The sequence below is a fragment of the Emydura macquarii genome, unplaced genomic scaffold, assembly GCF_026122565.2.
Source record: "Emydura macquarii macquarii isolate MOO-44397 ecotype Brisbane River unplaced genomic scaffold, CSIRO-AGI_Emac_v2 contig_3477, whole genome shotgun sequence".
Lineage (NCBI taxonomy): Eukaryota > Metazoa > Chordata > Testudines > Chelidae > Emydura > Emydura macquarii.
In genome coordinates, this window is record NW_027133614.1 from 7,596,997 (window position 1) to 7,616,346 (window position 19,350).

Here is a 19,350-nt window from a genome sequence, read left to right on the forward strand (position 1 = left end):
AACTAGGAACCTGACTCTAATTATTTATAAAATGCCCTTTCTATGATCTTCAACATGATCTCTGCAGCCTAGGATTGAAACTATTAAGAAATCAATCCTCCTTCCATGGAAGTCAGTGAGAATTTTGTCCTTCACTTCCACATGAACAAATTCGTCTCTAAGGGCCTAATCCAAAATGCACTGAAGTGAGGGAACAACCTCTGTTGACCTCAGTAGGCTTTAAATTAAGCTATAATGGACTGAGGCTTACAATTCTGACTGGACTTATATTTGGTATTAGTCCTTCCCCTTTCTCTTCCTCCTCCCCTCCCCACCCCCCAGCAAATATGGCCAGATATTTAAAAAGGTCATTTGAAAATCTGATCACTTACTTTGGAGTCCAAATGGGAGCTAAGTGCTTTTGAAAATGGGATCCTCATTGTGGGTACTGAGCTCTTCTGAAAATCAATCCCACAGCACTCATGGATCAGGATTTTATTTTATTTTATTAAAAGTATCTACTAATATTAGCCTTAATTATTGTCCTTAAAGAGACGATATGCAAGAGGAAGGGCAAGCATCCTGGGAAAGTGATCATAGTTGTCTGGTGATTGACAGTGTCCTTTAAAATATGGCTTTGGATAATAGTATTATAGGTTGGCTGATATCAGTAGCATACTGTAAACAGTTGGCTGCTTTTCATAGGCTTTTTTTCTCCTTCTCGCCGGGGTAAAAGCTTTTTAATAAACAATCAATAACTAAGTTAATATATCCCAAAAAGACACCAAAATTTTTTTTTCATATTCATAGTAACTTAAAAAAAAAAAAAAAAAAAAAACCCACCAGCAACAGAACAACAACAAAAACAATAGGGCCTTTATGTGTGGTAATGTCAACAATTAGGAGGAATCTCTTTTAAAAAACAAAATTCAGAAACCAGATTCTGCATCCTGAGCTTCCCAGAAGCTTAGCATTGCAATTCACAGCATTAGTAGCATACTGCACTGGTAGAGTGGAAAGAGAAAGAGAGTGATTTAATAACATTACTAGTGCATGAGTGAAATCCTGCCCTCCCCCACTCCCTTTGGCATCAATGGGATAGAATTTCACTGTGTGTATGTGTGCATGTGGAGCAGCACATCTAAGTGGCATCTATTTCCAATAAGTTAATTATGGGCCACATTATACACTTGCATGAAAAAATCAGCAGAGTAGGAACTGTTTTCAGGACAATGTGTTTTATTGGTGCTATGCACTAATTTTATTGGGAGGCAAGTGTGGCCACATACATGGCAGAGTGTACTGCCATCTCAAGATGCATGTGGCGTTATGTGTGTTACTGAAGGGAGAAGTTGTAGAATTTTGTAATGCTGTTGTGCTAATTTTTTGTTCTCATGTATGCTACACCACCATCCATCACTGAGAAAGCTCTACAGAATTAATGCTAAATGATCATTTACTCAAATAGATTTGCATAGTCAAAGAATTAGATGTAAAAAATGTACAAAAGATATAACCCACAATATATGCATTCCAGGGTTCTATGCCTAGACCTGAGGGGCTTGATAGAAAATTACCAAGAATGAAATAGGAATAAATACGCTGTCAGGACCAGTGAATGACATGCATCGTAGAAATCAAAGGAAATTTAATGAAGAAACATAGTGAGCAATTGTACAAGATAAATATTCAGCAATGGGAAAGTCACTAGGTCCAGATACAGCCCTATTCCAAGATGAGAAGAGTGCAGGTCAAAAGATCATAGCAATCTTGCCCCTTTCTGGTCTGATACTCTTGGAAATCCCACAAAGCCCCAGCTGTACAGTATTTATGCATATGGGCTTCTCTTGAGGTGAAGGCAGTATATACAGTCACCTGTACTTGGTGAATTCAGTTCCTCTCCTTTGTTCCTTTCTTTAGTGTGAAACAGCAGGAAGCATTGTTACTGCCGCTGTTTGAACAAGATACACATCGACAGGAGGAAGGACAGGAAACATGCAGGGATAAATAATGGCATTACAAGAATCCATCGGGAGAATTTCCATAAGAGGATCCTTTATACCTTTAATTTACATCTGCTCATTTAATTATTCAACCTCTAGATTCTAAGCTTCATCGAAAGAAAAATTACAGCTTATCATAATTACATTACGATAAGCTAAGTAAGGTTTGAGTCTCTAAAGGGTTCATAAGAATCTTGCTTCACAATTCTTTGGAAAACTTACATGAATAGCCACAGTCTGCAGTGCATAAAAGCAATCTGTGGGGAAATATTTGATACCTGCTGTTTATTGCTGATCAAATTAACAGCTGTCTTAAATACCCTTAATACACCTACAAGCCCTCTAGGAAATGTTTCAAGTTTGAAAATCTACACAGTTTTAATGTTCCATTACCAAATATGAAGTGAGGTTTTAATCTATGATATACCTTTGCATAATGCAGTCTGAGCAATCACAAGGCAAGGAGTTTCAAGTGGTCTGTGTTTTTGCAAGGCAAATGGGGGAAAGTTCATAGATTTTCTAAATGAATGCTTTGAGACAAAGTCTGCAGAAGGAAGAAAGGGAAAGCCAATGTGGTCCAGTAGAGCAGACACTAAACAGGAATCAGGAGCCCTGGATTTTGTTGCTGTATCTCCTAAAGACTTTCTGTGTGACCTTGGGCAAGTCACTTTGTGCCTCTGTTTCCCCTCCCACATTTTGTCTCTCTAGATTGTAAGCTCTTTGAACCAGAGATTCTCTTACTACCTGTTTGTACAGTGCTAATGATGTGCTAGTGTAATTCAAATGCAAAGTTGCTTGATAGATCATTCCTGTAATTCTTTAAGCATTGCCCCTGTATCAAACCGCTTTGCTTTGCCCAATCTACCTTAAATTTTCATACCAACCCCTTTTTAAACTTGGCCCCTTCTTCCCCCTCCCCTCAGTTCTGTCTGTCTGTCTCTTTTCCCCATTTATCAAACTTCTCATGCCTACATATTACACTAGTTTGAAAAATCTTAAGAACAGTTAAATCTTCCCTGCTGAGCTACAGCCCTTTTATCAACTCCAGAGCAGAAGAAATCCTGTTAATGATACTCCAACCACTATCTTCCTGTGGAGTATTTGCAAGTTTCCCTGGAGGAAAAGGGATATGTTTCCATGAATCAGATTGATAGAATCTCCATCTGGTCTAAATTGCAGTTTACAGTGTCTAAGAGAAGGCACAAAGCCCGATGTCAGATTCCACTCAGGTCATTGTTCTGATGAATAGAAATTGACAAGAATTGTTCTAAAGAGACTGTAACTACTGGCTGGATGAGTCTGCCATAATGCCCATAGATATGACTGAATAGAGATAAAAAGAATCAAACTAGCTTAAAAATGGAATTTTATTTTAAATGCTGATGAGAAAAACAATTTATAGAAAATATGTACCTTATTAAACCAATTTCCGGCTAAAGTTATATTCAGCCTGCTTCTCTTAGCATGTAGGGAATTTACTGAACCTTAAGGACACTAAGTACATTTATCTCCTCACCTGTTTTAAAACAGAATGCCTGCCTTTAGTCTCCGTTTAAGCAGCAAGACTTGCATGGCTATTCTAACTTTGCTTTCATATGCTGAAATGCTGGTTAAACAAATGGTGGAAAGCAGTATGACATAGAAAGGTTGAGATTTTTCAACGCCTCCTAGTGGGAATTATGCATCCAAATCTCTTCCTTTCAGAGGGGCCTGGGTACTCAAATCCTCTAGGTGTATTTGAAAATCTCATCCAGCATAACTAGTTCCTAGCAGATAAGTAAAAAAGCATCTGAGGTTTGTTGGCATGGATACATTCAAACAGATGTTTTTGGACTAGTGATAATACCCTTATCCTACCTCCAATTTGTTTTAGAGATTATATTAAAGGTTCCTGAACCAATTATGTCTGACAGAAAAATTGCTGTGTCTAAAGCTCTAGAAAAGGGTGGAAGGGTGGGGGAAAGTTAAAATCCCTTATCTCTTAAGTGTATTCACAAGCTACTTGTGAATGCTCCTGTTGCTGTATAAACTTTAGATATGTTATCTTTCCTTGTACTTTTAATATTTATTACAACATTATATTGTTGCATCTTATTTTTAAGAAATTCTTTTTTTTCAGTAAGTCAACAGCAGGTTGTTAAATAAGAACTGCATTTATTTCTTATTTTTAAACTTTTTTGCATGTTTATGGTTATGCTGTGATGTACAGTACATGTTATAACCTCTCCATCACACCCTGCTGAGTCTAAAGGCATCTCTACTGTGATTCATGAATCTACCCTGTTTCTGTTGCCCCTGATCAGTACATATGCCCATTTCTCAGACACATCCTTGCTGGCCTGATGCCAGTTCAAGCTCAACTGGTCAAAGTTCCCTATTTTCTCTACCAATGTCTGTCTGCCTATGACATTCTACATTATTGTGGAGAACACCATGCACCCTATCCCTTAGACTCATAACCTTGGAATAATATTCAACTCCTCCCTCTCCTTCTCTCCACACATCCTGCAAATCTAGCCCTTTCTTTTCCATCTCAATCACAGTAACCTTCTACTATATAACATCAATTATCTTCACTCTGTCCAAAATACTGCCGCAAAGATTATCTTCTACATTAGTCACGTCCCTCTCAAGGCTCCCCATTGCTTATCATTCTGAGTCCTTGCCTTCAAAGTCCTTCCCAGATCCTCCCAGCCTACATTTCAGATCGCTTACTCTGTCTTCCTTCCTCACCAGGATACCAGATTGAATGCCACATTTCTGTCCTTCTTCCACATCTGCATTTTGACTTCAGTACTCACAGTGCATAAAGTCAAACACATTTTTGCAGACACTCGTGTTTGCAGGATCAGGGCCAAAAAATGACTTTTCTGTGAACTGATGACCAAATTTCCCTTCCTCCTGCATTTCACACGATTATTATTTTTATTTAAATTTTGCTACTTTCATGTGCCACTCGATCAGAGTTCCAACACAGACAATACTAACAGTAAGTTTAGTAACTAGGCCATTGACCCGGAAAGTTCTCCACATGCATAATCCCCAGTGATTTACAAAATCAAGGTCTAGTCCATTCTGAGGTGTCCACTCCCTCACCTGCACTCCAGTGAGCATGTGGGACATTAGGTGGTGCTCCATTATTGTCATCGCACTTACAGAACGATAGAAGTTCCCCTTTTTAACCTGCCCAAGAGACTCTTCTATAAAGGAAACTATCAGTCTTTATGTCAATGGAAGACAAACTATTCTCAAAGGGATGCAGTGATGCTTTTAATAAGAGAAACTTTCAGCTAACTCTCTCCAGCAAATATACTGTTATTATTCTTGTTATGTATGTATATAGTAAATAGTAAACAAATAGCTACTAGAGCATGTATTGAGCTTTGATTGGTAGGGAACAGACACCTCTAGTTGTGTAATTAACCCAAAATGTACATAGCGATGAAAAGAGTAATTAAGGACTTATTGGTGTATTAAAATTCTAAGGAATGTTTGGGAACATAATGGGTATTTAACAAGATGGCCACAGCAAGATAATAGGATAGAAATTAACTTTTTTTTTTTTTTTAGGAGCCCAATCCTACAAACCCTTAGTTACTCAAATAAGTGGTTGAATCTCACTTTGAGTCAATTTGACATCACATAGCAGTGACGTTAATTAATTATTAACTACCTATTGGAAGTTAATTCTTTATAAAAATTCTGAAACATTAATCTGTATGGAAATTATATATAGAGGCTCAGATGTATAATTCCTGGAGAGTATGAAAAATAGACATGTATGTTGTGTGTTCATAGAAAAAGACTGGGAGGGGAAAGGGAGGGGTTTGTCACCATGTTGATTTTGTTAAGACAATAAACAGTACTTTACATAGGTGGAAAATTCTCCTTGTTGCACATGATTTTAGTTTTTGCCTAGACCTAATTCGCTTTCCTTGTGGTTATTGTACATACTCAGAACTTGCTTGCTCTATGTGAGTAGACACAAGACTGCTACTTAGCCAGCAGGTGGTGCCAGAGTAATAAGTAATCCATAGTATGGCGAAACTACCACCGTTCTGTGGGAGTTCAAGGCATCACTAGCACAATCCCCAGGTTTTGGTCTGTGCCACATTCTTAGCATGCCTAGCATGCAGTCTCCTGTTTAACATTTATATAGAATTCCAACAACTGGAAACCCTCTTGCTTCAGCTGACATTTTGACAAATTCTGCTGCTGCAGGCGCAGTCAGGAATTGTTACAGCATTGGCAGGACACCTAAAGTGTCTACAAATTTTACATGTGGTTCTACGCGCTTTTTAAAAAAAAAAAATTGATTCCAGGATGATTTCAACATTTTCAGCACTCTCATGAAAGAAGTTACCTTAATAAATGGGACCTAAGAAAGAGATAATGGTTACTTTAGATTAGCAAGTTTTATGAGAAAGACCCGCTTGAGGCAGAAAATAAATTGCCTTTTCTATAGCAGCTGCAAATTTTAGAATCTCTCATTCACAATACAGCGAAAGACAGTCTTGTGGTTAAGACATGATTCTAGGATTCAGAAGATTTTGTTTTTATTCATCACTGCAATAAACTACAAGTGTGACCTTCAATAAGTCGCCTCGCCTCTCTGTGCCTAGACTAGGAACCCAAGCAATTTTCAGAGCTAATTCCATGTGATTGGTTTGTTTCAACAAACCAGCATTTCCAAAACGAACTGTTCAAAATGCTTCCTTCTCCATTGGTCAAATTATTTCAAGTTCTCTTCAATCCCTTCACTTGCTCTCCTGGCCTTGTTTATCAAGTTCGAGTACCTTGTTCTTCCTTTAAAGGATAAATTCACCTTCTTTCTACCCTGGTCCAAATATGTGATTTTGTCTCTTGTCCTGTTCCCCTCTACTACTTCCACCTCACCAACATCTTGACATTCCTTGCTCCCACACACCACCCCATATCTTTGCCTACGCCATGTTGCCCTTATGCATGGAACATCCTATCAATGCTTATTCACACCTCCATCATCCTGTCCTCATTCATATGAAATGGAGTTAATGCTGATTTACACCCATCTGATTTAAACAAGGTTGGAATTGGGCCAAATGTGTGTGCTGTTGAACAAACACAGGGCTCATTTTCCAAAACAGCTTCCATTATACTAGCCCCACTTTTATCATTCTAAGCAACCACCCAAACGGAAATAGTATGGTTGAATCGTACACTCCTCCTGCTTGTAATATTGGCATCTTTGGGACAACACTTTTTCAAGCCATGTGAGGTCTTATTCTGCTTTCACTGAAACCAACAGAAGTTTTGTCATTGATTTTAATAGGCAAAGGGTCAGACCCATGACGTGTAATTTAAAAATGTACCCAAGTTCCTTTCTTTTGTAACTAGAGGCTGCAGCAGAAGACATTCACATATTTATGTACAAAAATAGAAATACATTTACATGGCTAAGCTGAAACAAGACATTAAAGCTACACAGCATGAATGTAAGAAACTAAAGTCTGATATTCATCATATAATTAGTTTAACAGCTAGAGTTCATATTTCAGCATCAGTAAATGTTTTCTCATTCTTGGACTTCATCTCCAGTAACACAGTCAGCACCTTAAAACAATTAAGAAACTTGGGTCGAACAAATCTTATGGCTTCTCAGCACTTATTTTTTGGACTCTTAATGCATCACCGCTGTTTGTCTCGCAATGCTTTATTGTTTAATAATCTTTCTTCACAGATGGTGACATACAAATTATATTTGTCCAATCTAAATAGTGCTTGGCATGCAAATTTAAAAGTGAATTAATCAGATTTATGGAAGGCGGCAATGAGAGCGAAGAGAGGACACACCGAAGTGCCAAAGAAACTTCTAGTCTCAACCCACCCCTTCTGGCTTTTTGATTCCTAAACAGGTGGGTAATCATCAAAGCAGATTGCATCTCATTGTTAACTCAATCTCATCAACTGCTTTCATTCAATTAGGAGTAGGTCTTGTCAGTCTAGGTAATTATTTTAAAGAAAATCCAAGTCTACATTCTAGTGTTTGGGAAGTAAAAACTTTCAGGAGTATAGGAAATGTTCTTTAATACAGTGACATTCACTGATGTTTCTTCTGGTCAGAATTTTCTCCCACATGCTCAGGAATTTATTCAAAGGAAAGAAACTGTTTACACAGACTTTAACATCAAGAAGAAATATTTTCTTTGCATAGATACAAGTACATTTGCAGTGTCTTGTATGTCCATGTGTGTGCAAAGAACTTACTGAAGCTAAGTCAAAAAGAAGAGTTTTGCATCTAGTTCTGAACACAGCAACTTTCTTGGCCTTTTTAACCTCTTAAGGGATTATGTTCTATATTATAAATCCTATATCCTGTAGTCAGCTGTTTAATGGTTCCAGGGCAACAATTGTATCAATATCAATGGTAGCTTCTTTTTTAAAACACAAGGTGTCACCGTTCAGGGCAACTGCACCTGTATTTCCCCTTGTGATGTACCAAGGGCACCCACACTAGGCTCCTGACTGTCTCTCTCCCCCTCCTGACCAGGTTTTTTTTCCAGGATGCACATTTGCCTGCCTACACAGTGATATCCCCAGCAAGTCAGACTACCTCAACAGCCCAGCATCTGGCTCTCCACTTTGCTTTCTCTTCCAAGGCTTAATTGCTAGCAGCTGTAAGTTACCACACAGCCCTACATTAGCAAGCACATTTATTCTTTATTCATGCTTTACTCTTAAGGAGAAAGCTTTATAGAGAAACATATTAAAAACAATAAAAGTTGCCATACACAAGCTTACCAGAGATCACCCATCAGTCTTAGTGGGCCTTAGTAGGCCAAATTCCTTTCAACCCTCCACAGAAAGTAGTGGCCTCCCCACCCACCCCCCTGGACAGAAGGATGCATCTTTTTGCTGGATCAGAAAGAAGGCCTTGTGTCAGTTTAAAATCGGGCTACTTATTCAAAAGTCCTTTCTTTCTCTGTTGGTCTCTGGAGAATCCAGTTTGAACCAGTATATGCAAGCCTCTCCAGATGGCAGTATTGCTCTGTGGGTATTATAATCTGAGTGAATTTATCTAATCACCCCCCATTGTTTTTAGTTCCTGGAGGGCAGTCACCCTCCTCCATGGAAACACATACAATCCCTGACCCACAGTGGTACATGTGACAGGGCGCTGGCTGAGAACTGAAGGCTAAGCCAGCCCTCAGCCCCTGGAATACTAATCAAAGGGGGAGTGGAGCCAGCTGTGGGGACTGGGCTAACAGGGAGCAACTGTTATGCTCATTAGACCGGCCCTGTAAAAGTTCACAGGAAGGTACTCAAGGGGGCTCACCAGAGACTCACAGAGGGGAGGCAGCAGGGGCAGGGGCGAGTGGTCAACCTGAGAGGGAGAAGCATCAATTGGAGGGGAGCTGCCCTGAGTTAGGGGCTGAGACTCTGTGGCCTCTGAGCAGGACTGTACTTGTAAATGGTGATGGGGAAAAAAAGGCTGTAAATAAAGAGCACTAGTGGGAACACGAAGCTGCATCTGCATGTGGTTTGCGGGGCAGAGGCATGGAGCGGCAGGGGGGCTGCTCAGAACCTACCAGAGTAAACAAACAAAGTGCAGTATAATCTCCCAAAGATACTGCAGGAAATTGCCATGTCTGGCACAAAAGGCACAAGGAATGGAGCCCCCAGCACATCAGATTTGGCTGTTAGTGTAGTGTTCAGAGGTTCAGTTAAGCCAATGCTGCTGCCGGAAAATGGTCCTTGAAAAAGCTGCTCAGTGATGTGCTGCCAATATTTTAATATGGCACGTTGCTTCACACAACTTGTTTCTTCTTTAGCTCATGATAATCCCTGTGTTGCAGGACGCGTGTGTTTGTAGATGGGGAGAGGAAAGGGAAAGAACTGGCAAATCTCCTCATTTGTTTTCCATTTAACCCAAAATCCTTCTCAGGACCCATAATCAACACATCACTGGGTAAACAAGCACAAATTCAGTGTCTATCACTGGAAATGTTCAATCTCTCTTCCCCAAAATTATTGCATATACTGACAGTATAGCACAGTTTTAAATTTGTATAACTGGAGGAAGGCATGAAATAAGGAACTGGTATGTGGAGGATTTTTAGTGAGGAGAGAGACATGGTGGCATTAATATTTGGAAAGGGGGAAAGTGGCAGTAGCATCATCCTCTGTGAAAACTTGTCAAAAAAACCTGGTGCCTGTTTGACACAGAGGTCCATTGGTGCCAGTTGGCAAATGTTGCACTATTGTGTGTTAGCAACTCCTAACTAGCCTGACAAACTCACTACACTTACACTGTTTTCATAGTATCGATCCATAAAGATTGTCATGTAAGGTCTTAAATGAAAGCCCAAGTTGGTTATTAATATCATTGCATGAGACATATATGGATAATATTTAAGGTATATTGAAAAATATATGAAAAATACATCCTGAAAGTCTGTATTAAGGCAGTGCTGGTCATAGGATTTCTTCCAGACAGGCAATAAAGTGTGCATCTCTCTGGCAAATGTAAATTAAGCATGGTAAGGCAAATCTGCATATGGAGTAAACAGGGGGATGGGAGACGAAACAACAGTGGATTGTCCTGTGTCTGATGTGTAAAGACAATTAAATTGGGGATATAAGCAGAAGGCAAAAAGAGCTCTATTTTAGCCTTCACAGAGGATGCAAAGGGACAGTGCTTTTTGCATTCATGAAAGTTGAATCCTGGCCATATGGCCTAGTGATGCTGGGAGGTTAGTGCAACTAGATCCATTTCAACAGGCAAAAACTTCGCTCTTCAGAAACATTTTTATGAGCTCGAGCCCCAGGAATGAGTCAACTTTGGCAGGAGTAATTTAGCAGTATCTCAAGAGGGGTCAAGCTGGTGGAATTTTAGTAAGGAACTGCAGAGAATCCCCTCCAGCACATTGCTGGAGCTGCTACAAAATGCAAGTAGCAGGCAAGGAGCTGACACCTTCTTTTTAAAGGGGAGCCACTGGAATAGTCCCTAGAGAGAGGAGACATTACACCCAGCTGATGGAGGAAATCCTAGAAAAAAGACCAATGACCTACAGGGGATCTCTGATGGAAAAGTCAAATACAAAAGTCAAATCATGGAAGAGTCAAATCAGCATTTATGTTTTTAAAAGATCATTGAGAATTTCTGGAATCATTACCTCAGTTTGTAAACAACAGATAAAAAGGAAAATTACTGCCCACTCACTGCACAGACAGAAAAAGTTTTGTGCCATGTTGTGTTATTCTGAGCAGCTAGTGCAAAAGTCTGCCTGTAACATCTGTACTGGTGATGGGAACAGAGTGGTAGCATCCAAGAGGAGAGTCTCTGAGCTAACTGGCATGCATGGATCACTATGGATCATGGAGGCTAAGAACCATGGGTTCCACTGTATACCTCACTCTTGTTCTCAAAAGCAGCAGAATGCTTGTTCATGAGCACCTTGCCAATGGCAGCATGTACATAAGAAAGCTAGGTGCCTCCCCCACACTACCCACCTTGCTATCTGCAGGGATAATCAAATAGGTGGGTGAGAATTTCCCTAACTGCTTTCCCTGCTGGGTAACGTCAGGCAAGACAGGCCAACAGGTTACTCTTACAACAGCTTAGATTCAGACAGAGAGCCCCACCATTGGAGACTGGATTGCTGAAAGGGATCATGAGACAGTAACTTCACTCCTAGGTTGCACAGCCAGTTCTAATCCTGTTTATATTGGTAGGAACAAAAATATTGTAACCAACGCCACTGCAGGGAGTGTCTGTGAATGCTGCATTTCACCAGAATCCTAGAAGTTTGGCAGCAGGTGGAGCGTACTACACACTCTGAGACCAGTTCTGTAGACATTCCACCTAACCTCTCCTCCTTATTGGTAATCTTGCAATGTCAGGTTTGAGATTAGAGTTGAGTGAATAATAAATATGGCCAATGTTGTTGTTTTTTTTCCTGTTCGCAAAGCAGTTAGCAAACAAAACACAGAAGTATCGAGTTTGTTATGCAACATCATGCGCACGTTTCTTCATGAGACGTTCCCCTTCTCCTCCCCCCCCATACGCATAACCTGTGAATAGTGCTTGACAAGTATTCCAAATACGCACTGGTTTCCTTAGCTGTGCGTGTTGCATGGTATGCTTATGTTTCTTGATGCAATAACTTACGTAACTCATCAGTAAGGTGCAGATTGATCATTTCCATTAAAAGTACTTTTCTTTTGGTGAATGTTCAAGCTTTTCTGAGAGCAAAATGATCACAAATATGGTTGGCTCAAAATTCACTATTGAATTTAATTTGGATCCATCGAACAGCTTGTATGTAGCATTTCTGCAGGTCGAATTGAGACCCAGTGGAAAAGATTGCGCTGTCGCTACTGTGTTATATACCAACTATTCACTGGATTAAATATAGGATTTCAGCTGAACAAAGCTGCTCTTTCCAAGAAACACTAAACACACTTAAAATATTATAAAGTTTACTGCAAACAAGTGTACTGGGCTAGCTCTGCAGCTGTTGTATATTGGTGTAGCTCCACTGACGCCATCAGAGCTGTGCAAATTTACATCAGATGAGGATCTGTCCCATTGCGGGTAAATATTCACTGTCATTAGTGGGGGAGAGAAAAGGTCACTCTTTGAATCCTGCTTAAATTAATTCTCTCTGAAAGGATTTGAATTTGCATGCTTGATTTGAGCCTAAATTCTGATATTGCAATGAAAACCTTATTTCCTGTTTGCCCCAAAGTCCTTTTTCTCCTCAGTGGAAATCAGCTTCTTAGACTTTTATTATTTTCTTTGAAACCTGTTCTATTTTCAGCGTTCATGTAAAACAAGGACTTCTGTCATTTGTGATTCCATGAATGGTTTTCAGGGGAAAAACAAATACCTTTGGCTAATTATTTTTAAATCCAGTGAATTTCCCACAAGGAACACACATGTGAAGCCAACGAGCACTCACTAACTCCCTCTGTCTTTTTCAAAGTCATAGGGTCACACAGGCAAAGGAGTGCTTTTAAAATGTTTGTTTGATATAATGAAAGCAGTAAAAGAAAAAAGGATAAAGGAACCCCCAAATCTCTGTATAAATCCATATAAAAACAAACAAGAAAACATTTTAAATGAGTTGAAGCACAATTTCTTTTGTTTTTGATATCAAATGCAAAGAGACAAATTAAAGCATGAATCTGAGGATATAATTTGTCCAATTGTGGTGATAAAAATCAGGGTAAAAAATATAGTCTACTTTGGTCTGAGGTCTGATATCTGTGTAAAACACTGATGCTTAATTTACATTGAAATATGCCAGGAAGCATTTCTGTCTCCATCATGACTAAGATGATTTATTCCACCATATAGTTGGAGACATCCTGGTTTATGGTTTCCCCAGTTTGAAAAATTCATGACAATGTAAATTACAGGAAGATTATTAAACTGAAGTTTCTAAGCAAGGTGTTGTATGAGTATGTGTTATGAACATCTGCACACATTACTAAAGTAAAATACTCTTCTTGTTGTAATAAAAGAGATGGCTGTGAACCAAAACTCCAGATCTGAACAATCCTGATCTTTTGGGAAGTTAGGATTGTAACCTGGATCCATATTCTGCAGATGGATCCCATCAGTAAATTGAGATGAATTAAAAACCCAGGTCGTACCAAGCCAGATTCTGAGAAGCTTTGCATGCAGATCTGAATGTGTATTGCAGAATAGTTATGAATTAAGATCATAAACAGAAACTCCACATTCCTCTTGGTGACATGGCTGTTGTAACAAATCCATGTGCTGCACACACACAGATATCTTAGAAGTCAGCTAAACCTCAACTAATGGGTCTGGGGCTAGAATATTGGTTTGAAAAATTAGAGACCTTGCTCTTCTACTTGAACTAAAGGAGAAACTTCATTACTTTCCAGAAGAGGAGTAGCAACAGGAGTAGAAAAATACATATACAGTAGATTAGCCACTATCTAGCTGTTCATATACTCCAAAACATCACCAATCCATTATCATATTTACCTGCTGGAGTACATGCTAACATTTACATGTCTTCAAGTAGGAGAGGATCATCATAAGAATAGGACCACTCCCTAGCAGTACTGATGGAAGGAAAATAGGGCTGACCCTATGTGAAGTAACCCATGTAGCACTTCAACCAGCGGTGTCATCATCTATAAACATGAAAACTGGAAGCAAGTTAGCAAGAGAGTTCTCAGTGAATTTAGGATTCAAATATTTTTACTACTGAAACTTCATCTGCTTCACAAAAGAACATTTCTCTATAGCTACCAAGGCTTTTGATAACCATGGATTATGGCAGATAGCGTTTCAATTTACCTTTATTTCCATTGATTCTCTATTTCCATTCAATAAACTTTGTTTTCTCTAAGCCAGATTCTAATTACTGCCCATTTCTGTGAGCTCTCTCTCTAAGAAAAACTCTGAGGAGAGGCTGAAGGTAATTGAGCCTCAACTTAAACCCAGTTCAAGTTCTCAGTCACAGATGTATATTTCATAAGGCAGTGGTTGTCAACCAGTAGTACGTGTACCCCTGAGGATATGCAGAGTTCTTCCAGGACGTATATCAACCCCTCTAGATATTTGGCTAGTTTTACAACAGGCTACATAAAAAGCACTAGCGAAGTCAGTACAAACTAAAATTTCATACAGACAATGACGTGTTTATACTGCTCTATATAGTATACACTGAAATGTAAGTACAATTTATATTCCAATTGATTTATTATATAATTATATGCTAAAAATGAGAAAGGAAGCAATTTTTCAGTCGCAGTGCGCTATGATACTTCTGTATTTTTATGACTGATTTTGTAAGCAAGTAATTTTTAAGTGAGATGTAACTTGGGAATACACAAGACAAATCAGACTCCTGAAAAGGGTCCAGTAGTCTGGAAAGGTTGAGAGCCACTCTTCTAAAGTATTATTGTGCTTTAGCTGCTGTCATATTGGGAGTCAAGAGGGCTTTAGGGATATCACTGAGGGCAAAATTTAACCTCAAGAGGGGAAGTTATAACATTGCAATAACCATTTACTAGGAAACTAGACAAACTGTTCATTTAGCAATACAATAAAATAAAGCTTTAACAAAAATATAGTTACCTGAAATGTGAAGATTAAGTAGGTTTCATCTCTATTTAGATCTAAAGATGAACATTAATGCTGCTGTAAAACTATAACTAGAGAGATCAACAGTCTTCTCTCTGCTATACTGGTGCACACCCATTTGATGTCAACTGAGTCCACTTGTGTAAATGAGAGAAGAATTTGTACCTTAACTGAGAACATTAACTGTAGTCCCCTAGATTCTAGGTAACTGTTTTATTTAATATAACATCTAAAATTCTAAGCTGCAGATGAATAGACATTGTCCACTCAATTCACTACATTTCATACATATAAGGATGATGGGCAGCCTTATTCAACATTATGATTTGCAGTTACCATGAATGTTAAATTACTTGTGTTGCTCTATGTACATAAAAACACATTGTGATTGCTACAGTAAAGTTTGATATTTATAATATTAGCAAAATTAAACAGAGTTGAAATATTGTATTACAAGCTCTATATTTCTGGAACCTTTGGGCACACGGATAGCTTGTCTGCCCATCTTACTTCTGGAATACATAACTAAAAATAGTTGATGTTTTAGAGTGTTTCTATAGTAACAAAGAAAATGGCATCACACAATAGAACTGTTCCAGCAGAGTTTAACATTGCCTTTAGATCGCCTACTCAAATCTCTGTCCTAATACTACTTCTGTTTCCTTTACTTTAAAGAAGCATGATGCTGTTGTGCCAGTCTAGGTCTTCTCCTGGCGTGAAGGGGATATCCACATTTAGAGCATATTTGTGTATAATGTAGGCAACAATTCCAGCCAGCAATGTAGAAGATTATGAAAATGTACTCTCAAAAATAATCCCAGGGACAGTTACTTCCCTGCCCTTTTCCACTCCTTCAGCACCAATACACATCCATAGTACCACAGGTCATAGGCATAAAGCACAACCTCACTGTCTCAGCTTCCACACCAAGGGCCTGATCCAATGCCTATTGAAATAAACAGACTCTCATTGAGTTCAGTGGCCTCTGAAGTTGGCCTCAGGCACACCTCTAACTCAACACACTGCAAAAATTTTAAAAAGCCATTGTAGGGGGAAAATAAATTTTTGTCTCCCCTTCATGTTCCCATTGAAGTGATCTCAAAACTCTGCACTAGATATAAAGCAGATTTGGGAGTCACTTTTCCCTTCCATCAATTGATGTAATCTCTTTTTTATTTAGAGCTATAAGAGATCCACTAACCTAATGCAAAACAAAATTCTTAAAAATGTATGGGTCTAAAGTCGTTCTCCAAATAAACATCCCTACTACTTTACTCCTTCTGCTTCTATAGGTACCTTATTACTTAGATCACACACAATCATGTTTAAAGTAAAGTCGGAAGACACAGACACAAACAAAGGGTAAATTCCTTCATCCCCCATAGCTCCAATCATCTCAGGATAAAATCCTTAGACGTTTGTGGGTTCTTTATTCCTTTTATCCAAGTCAAAATGTAAAATGCTTTGACCCTGAGAGAGAGAGACAAACTTTTCACTTACAGCATTTTAAGCTTTTACCCTCTAACAAGTATTACCTTTTCACCTCCAGTCTCTCAGTTGAAAAGAGGCCTCTACTTGGCTTTTTACATTACTTCTATTTTTTAAAATGGGAGTGCAATACATGTTTCCTAAACATGCCATGTGATGCTCGGTAATAGAAGCCCAAATGGAATTCAAGACAGGTACTTAATTTTATCTGTGACTCATACAGGTAAAGACTTTTTACACAGAATACTAGTAGTATATGCAACCATGGCGGAGTTCATTAATAGAGTTGTGACAAACTGTTATTTCACCAATACAAGTAGTGCTCATTTTGGTCCTGAACTAAAAGTCATTGAAGTCCATGGAACTTCTACTGTCTTCATTAAGTTGCCCTTTATTATCTATGCCTCTGCTTAGGTGGCTAACAGATAAGTACTGTGATTGAACCATAAGAACTGTATTTTAGCCTCTTTTTTTTTTTTTTTTTTTTTTTAAATTTAAAGATTCCATTATCTACCACAACTGAGAGACCCAAAACACAAGACCAGAGTTTTGCTGCAGGCACTGTACAGGACTTTAGATACCCCCTAGCCCAGGGGTGCAGTAACACACTTCTATTTGTCCTTTAATCAAACATAGTCCTCTCCACATTTGTGACAGTTAACATACAGAAATAGGTGATATTGGTAATTTCATGAATTTGTTTGTTAAAAGCACACAGAATGGCATGGGGGGGTCGTCACTTTTTGGGTGCGGATCATCACACCCTGAAATATTTTCAAAGGGGACCCAGAAAATAAAGTTTGAGAACCTCTGCAAGAGAGGGACAGTCTATGGGAGCAAGTACCCATGAGGGAAATTCTGTCTCCAAGGTCCATTCAATGCACAGTCTTTGTCCTATGGCCACAAGGACAGCCATTAAATTTTAACAATGTCCAGTCGTACCCAATCTGAGCACGATTTAAAGCAGACATATTTAAATACAACATTTTTGTTAGATTTGATTGTTGAAAAATTACCATGAACTGTTAAAGATTTTCTATGTAGTAACTTTTCTTCTGAAATCAGTAATATAAACTGATGCATGATTGTCTTGTTTAATCAGCAGACAAAAACACTGAGACAGCAAAAAGAAAGAAAAAGGGCGGGCTCCCTGACACACTGTGACATTTCAAAATCTAAGTAAAGTCCTGTCTATCCTAGATTTCTTCCATGTTAAGGAACTCTTTGTATATGCTTTGTAGAAATGATTTTGGCAGCGATGTTTGTTCCAATTGGTAAGGGCAAGGAATAAAACTTTTTTTTTTTTTAATGGGGGTTTTATATGTTACTCAAAGACACCAGCTAATCTTGAAATTACTTACTTAAACTGTTTTTTCACAAAGTTATACTGAGTCCACTCCAATCAATGCTGCCGAAATCCATTTAAAACAGCAGTCAAAATGAACTTGCAAGGTACAAACCTTGATAAATCACTTGAACCCCAATTCAACAAAACACTTGAACACATCCTTAAATTTAACCTTGCGGGAGTCAACATGATGAACTTAAGCATGTTTTCATGCCTGGCTGCACTGACGCCTTGGAGAGTTATGACCCTAAGAACACATTTGTTTTCTTCAGGGAATCCACAGAGAGCCACCAGCATCGCTCCAGGGTCCAGGCTTGGCTAAGGGCTGGTTTACACTACTGACTTATCAACAAAACAGAGGTGGTGTACACACTACAAGGTTCCCCTGCTAACAAAACTCTCCTGCTTTGGTGACAAAATAAAACTGCCTCAACAAGAGGCATAGAGCTCTTTGCAGCAAAGATAGAGCGACAAAGAGCCAGTGTAGATGCTGTGTGCTGCAATTAGGCTCCAGGAGCTACCTCTCTACTCACTGTTTCGACCTCTGCTGTACTGTTCTGCATTCCAGCTTCATAGGCATGTGCCCCTCCCCTTTCAAAGCCCCAGGAAGTTTTGAAATTTCTCAGCATGGAGAGCTCACACAGCTACTGCCCAGCTGAGCATGCCAGCTACCTGCAGCAAATGCACTCCTGCCTGGACTAGAACAGAGGGGGTGGATCATTCTCCTGGGTCTGGGGGGAGATGAGGCTGTGGGAGAATGCAGAGGGACTTAATCCTGCTCTCCTGTGGCAGGCATGCAGGCAGCACAGCCTGCTGCTGAGGGAGGAGAGACTTCTGATGTGCTGTGCAGAGCCAAGGAAGGAGGCTCGGGGGGAACTCGGAGGGAATCACGAAAATCCTGCTGTCTCCAGCACTGGGACCGCAGTGGCAGGGAGGCAGGATGGGCTGCTGCAGCAGGGGTGGGGTAGAGATTCATGATGCGCTCTGCAGAGCCAGGGAGGAAGGTGGGGGCTGATGTCAGGGTGTCCCCACCCCTCCCGCCTGGGTACAGGTCTCCACTCAGCTGGAGTGGGGGAGGTTAGGAGGACACCAGCTGTCTGTGCATCAGCTTCTGCCTCAGGATTGGTTGCTTCTAGCAGCTGTCTGAACTTAAAGAGACAGCATGCAGATACACTCATTGTCCCCCAACACACACTCTTTCTCTGTCTCACATACACACACTTCCCCCGCCTTTCATACATGGGCTTCTTATGTTTGTGCTCAGCAATGTCCGTGTGCCTGACAGGGCAGTTGAAAAGCGGCTGTCAATCTAGATTCAGAAACCTTCATCATGTGATGCTGCCCTGAGGCACTGCAAACCCTTCCCAAAGCACCCTGCATGCAGTTGCATGGTGGGATAGCTACCCACAGTGCACTGCTCCGTG